Consider the following 5685-nt stretch of genomic DNA (forward strand, 5'->3'; position numbering starts at 1 on the left):
TAAAGCTAAAGATATCTGATCACATGGGAATTTTTAAAATCTGAAATTATGCGTGTATCGGTGAAGCAATCCAAGAACAAGAGCAGGAATTTTAATGACAAAAGACACAGACCACGATGGCCCCGCTTCCTTTTGTCTGACAGCACCCTGACCCGCTTTGTGGTCCTCAAAGACACACAACTGGCCATTATTTGGGGTGGGGCCTTCACTAGGAAGGAAGAAGAAGATACAATTTCTCCTCCAAATCCTATTACTTCCCTTTCCTCAGGTCCTATAGAAAGTAAGCCAGGACTGGGTGTACTCTTTGCCTGGGAGGCCCTCAAGGAAAGATAAGGAAGGGTCTAGAAGAAATAATTCTGGATTGAAACTTTGTGTTAGGGAAGGGCCAAAGAGATGTCAGAAAGTTTCACATGTTGATTTGATCAGTTCACTATGGTGGGAAGGGAGAAGGATTCTAGATGTCAGACAAAGCTGGGTGTGCTCAATTCAGATACTGGCGTTTACATCGAAACTTCTAGGGAAATTTTAGCATGACCTTGGTGTCACAGAGGGTGGAGTGTGCCTAGCAGTGAGCCAGTAGGTCTAAATACATGACCAATAAGCATAGCATGCTGAAATTAATGGGGCGGTAAGAAGTAATGTCTCTAAATGTCACTAACAACCTAGCTCAGAGTGCAACGTGTAGTGTGTCTGCAGAAAAGTGACTTCCACCTTCCTCTCTCATGGATGACAAAAATTACTTGAAATAGATTTAATAACAAGCAAAACAAAGAAAATGTGATTTAAATATATTCTTCAGTGATACAGAAAAGAAACAATAAACTAGATAGCATTTGGAATGAAAGAAGAAGCAAAATAAATAAGAAATCATTCGTATCAATAAAGTACATGAAAAATGGCACATTAGTCTGGGTTCTCCAGAGAAACAGAACCAACAGGATATATATATATATATATATATATATATATATATATATATATATATACACACACACACAAATATACACATACACACAGAGAGAGAGAGGGAGGGAGGGAGAGAGAGATTTATTTGAAGGAATTGGCTCATGTGATAATGGAGTCTTATTAAGTCCAAGATCTGCAGAGTAAGCCATCAGGTTGGAAACCTAGGGAAGAGTTGTAGTTCAAATTCAAAGGCCATCTGCTGGCAGGCTTCATTCTTGCTCAGGGTGGGTTCAGTCTTTGTTCAACTAAGGCCTTCAAGTGACTGGATGAGGACCACCTATATTATGGGGGGCAATCTGCTTTACTCAAAGTCCAGCAATTTAAATGTTAATATCATCTAAAAAAACACCTTTACAGAAACATCCAGAATAACGTTTGACCCAATATCAGGACACCATGACCCAGCCAGATTAACACATAAAAGGAACCATCACAACTAGTTTATGGAGCTAATCTGCTTAGTGCTTTGTAGGTTTCAGTGCACAGTCATAGCCATCATTTTCTTTAATCCACTCAATAGTTTTTTTTATGGTAGCACACTGGGGCTGAAATGCTGAGTGATTCTCCAAGCACACACAACCAGGAAGCATCTGGACCAGGTCCCCTGACTCTCTCCACTGTGCCATGCTCACAGTGGTACCAACCCAGCCCCTGACTCAGAGCTGTGCCCCTTCCCTGGGATCAGGCTCCTCCTCGAAAATAATAATTCAAAAATAACAATCCAATGTGAACCTAACAGCAGAAAGAATTTACCATTACGGGTGCCGAGGAGGAGGAAGTATGTGAAGAATATCTTTCATATTCTTCCTTTGTAATATTACCTATGAGCAATGGTCTTGCTGCTGCCCTTACTTTCCTTACTAGAGGAGATCTTATCTGGCCCTGAAACTCTCTTCCTCATAATACATGTTCTTTTAAAAATCAGATTCATACTTGGATCTTCTATATATTTATTTCAGTGAATATTTGTTCAGTGCCCCTCACGTGTCAAAAAAGAAGGTGAATTCCCAGTAGAAAAACATTGGAAACCAGACACAAAAGTGTACATGCTGTACAGTTTCATTTATATGAAGTTCAAGAAAAGGTAAAATTAAGGTCAGAATAGTGATGGCTTTGGGTGGGGAAATATTGACAGGCAAGTGGCACACAGGAGGCTCCCAGGAGCTGGAAATGGTCTATGTCTTGATCAGAGTGGTTGTTACACAGGTGTATATATATATATGCAAAAAATCACTGGACTGTACATCTGGGATTGGTGAACTTTATTGCAGGTATATTACATCTCAGTTTTTTTTAAGTTATAGTTGAAGGAAAAGGGAGGGGGAAACATTCGGAAGTGTTTGTTTCCAGCATGGGACTGATATGTGGAAGCATGAGCATAAAAAGAATATTCCTTGTGGGCGTTTGTTGTAGAGAAGAGAATAGTCAAGAAACATGGGAGGCAAGACCATAGGATGAGGGCCTTCTTCTGTTCAGTAAAAGTTTGCCAAGCAAAGCCCAACTCCAGGATGGGATGGAGGGAAGAAAGGAAATTTTCCTTAACATAAGGAAACCACAAATATACAATTTCCCAAACATCCTGGGGAGGGGGAGGATGCCAAGCCCCCATATTTTCTTGGGAGAGTTACAAGTCAAAGAAAGAAGTGAAACATGACCTAATGTACTTACAAGTTTTAGAAAAGTTAAACCGCTTTTTACCGTAAAGCATGATTTCCAGAATCTGGAGCATTTTGTGTGGATAAGGAGATGGGGTCTCCTGCAGGATCCTTAAGGAAATGTTATTGGGTCCAATGGGTGGGCCAAAGCCGTTACCTAACTTTTTTTTTTTAACATCTTTATTAGAGTATAATTGCTTTACAATGGTGTGTCAGTTTCTGCTTTATAACAAAGTGAATCAGTTATACATATACATATGTGCCCATATCTCCTCCCTCTTGCGTCTCCCTCCCTCCCACCCTCCCTATCCCATCCCTCTAGGTGGTCACAAAGCACCGAGCTGATCTCCCTGTGCTATGCGGCTGCTTCCCACTAGCTATCTATTTTACGTTTGGTAGTGTATATATGTCCATGCCATTACCTAACTTTTTGATAGAAAGTTTGGATATGGTGAAACCTCCTGTGTAAACATCCCATGTCCTTGACCTCGGAGCCCTTCCCAGAGTAGCATAGGTTTCTATTCACATCCAGGAATCAAAGAACAAAAGGAAGACAGGACTCTCTTGCTGGCCCCTGGCACCCCCAGAGATGGTTCTGAGACAAAGGAAATGTTGCTGCAAGTGTGGATCTCTGGGTGGTTTTTAAGAATTGTTTGGGATTTGGTGAAAAGAGAATTGCCCCAAATAGAATCGTCTTTGAATTTATAATCCCATGCTCTAATTGCAGCAGAGACCCAGGGCTCTAACCACTCTGCAGGCTGCATGCTAGGCTTGACTCCATGGAAGCAGAGAGAGCTGGCCAAGGACAGCATGGCCCACGGCCCAGGAACTGCCCTGGATTGGTTTCTGCTGCTAGACCAAGTGTGGAGGGGCCTGGCCGTGACTCCAGAGGACTCTGAGAGGGAACAACTCTGACTAAGAATGACACACTCACTTTCTGGAGAAGCACGCTCTGGGCCATTGGGGCCACCAGCTTGCAGGGCTAACAGGGACCTCACTGCACTTCTTATGAGAAATGCTTATGCGGCTGGGTCTGTCCTGGTCGCAGATTCCTGGATGCTAAACTTTCCTGGTTTAGGTAAGAAATGTGCCAACCTCCAACCATCCTCCAGCCATCCCCACTCTAGCGACAATGAGCATATCTCCAAAATCCAAGACACATGAGTGTAGGAGGAGTACAGTGACCCGTGCTAGGGTAACCTAGCAATCGTCTTCCAGAATGTTCTCTGTCCCTTCCCATTTTAGTCGCTCCTCTCCTCCTATCTCTCTCTCTGTCTTCCTTCTTCTTATAACACTTATTTCCCTTCCCCTCTAAACTAATTAAATCTGGACATTTTAGCCGAGGTCTTCCTTTTAAACATGGAAATTAACTTCAAGGAAAAATCCTTGAGACTATAAAATACTGGAACAGGGGAAACGAACACCCAAGCTTATGTGATGAACTGTGCATCATAACATCATTTCACTTCAGCAGTATCTCCTGCCTCTCTGCCAGGCACTGTGTAGGATGCTTCAGAGGAGCAAGGAGGAAGGGAGAGAAATGACAATGGGTGAAGCACTGATAATAGCCAACATTTATTGAGCATTCTCTTTGTGTCAAGTTAGCTGGAAAGTTTTTTCATATGTATTAGCTCATTTAATCCTCTCAAAACCTTACGAGGAGGGTCCTGTTGACCCTATATTACAGAAGAGAAAACTGAGGCTTAGCGGGTTAGGTAGCTTGACAGAACTGATGAGCTGGTTAGTGGGAGAGGCTGTCTAATCCCACAGCACTCACTTGTACTGCCAAACCCTGTGTTTATGTGGTCTTACTGCATCAACACAACTAACTTGCAAAGTAGGTGGTGTCATCCCTGTTTCAGAGATGATAAAGCCCATTCAGAAACTTTGAGTGACTTATCTAATAGCACACAGCTCATCAACAACCACCAAATAATCAACCCAAGGTTGTCTGTCTCCAGAGTGTATCTTCTTTCCACCAAACTGTGTGGTCACAGTCTTCAAATTTAAGGAGTTCTTAATTTACTAAGAGTGTTAAGACACACAATGGTAAGTGTCTTCAGAGAAACAAGGTGTGGAGGAAGAAAGGCCACCTCTGGTTGAGGAGCAGGGAGTCCTCCAGGGGAAGGAAGTGTTGAGCAGGGTTGAGCTGGATTGACAACCACGGCCCCCCGCTGGCTCCACATCTTGGGGTGACCATAGCCCTAATCTCCTTTAGCCTGACTGCTGTGTAGCCGTCTTAGATTTAGTTTTGCTTGGTTCAGCTCTTTCTTCTGGTCGAAATCTTTGGCAGAAGGATATCCAAATAGGAAAAGTAGAAGGAATGAATATGAAACAGGAATTGTTTTCTAAGAATATTAAAATAGTGGTTTTCATACCATAAAAAAGCAAAAAAAAATTTTTTTTTGATTAGTAACATAATAAGATAATAGTGACTACTTTGAACTGTGATGGCATTTTTCATCCAAACACATAGTGCTACATAGAGTCAACCTCATCATCAGCGATGAGATTGCCTCCTCTGACCTTATTACTGTCTTAGAATGGGGAAATGGCTTCCAGGGCAGCCAACATGGGTTTCCGCAAGTAGGTCAGTCTAATAGAGAAGATAAGGGAAGGACTCCCAGGATCCTCTCCCCTTTGAGCTTCTTTTCTTGTCCCCCAGAAATAGCAAATCTGTATTAAGTTCCTGCTTTGGACCAGGAGCTGTGCTGGGGCTGGGAGGTTTGATGCCTCAGTAGAAATGAGGCAGATGTGCTATTATAATAGAAATAACCTCCAAATCTGCGCTCACAGTGAGGTCCTCCTGCCCATTGCACAATGTGTAGGTTACATAACTCACATTTGAGCAACCTAGAATCTTGCTGCCAATCAAAGGTTTCACAACTGCATAGTTGATTTCCAGCCTCTCACATTGCACTTGGTCTAATTGTCAGAGACTGGAGAAGAAACCAGGTCAACTCCAAGAATTTGAGAAAACAATAATCACTTCCTGAGAACTCACTAAATGGGCCTGGTCCTGGGACTTGAAGCCAGGCCTGTTGGTGAGGTGGAGAGAGAGTAG

Source organism: Globicephala melas, chromosome 6 (genome assembly GCF_963455315.2).
Source record: "Globicephala melas chromosome 6, mGloMel1.2, whole genome shotgun sequence".
NCBI classification, from domain to species: Eukaryota; Metazoa; Chordata; class Mammalia; order Artiodactyla; family Delphinidae; genus Globicephala; species Globicephala melas.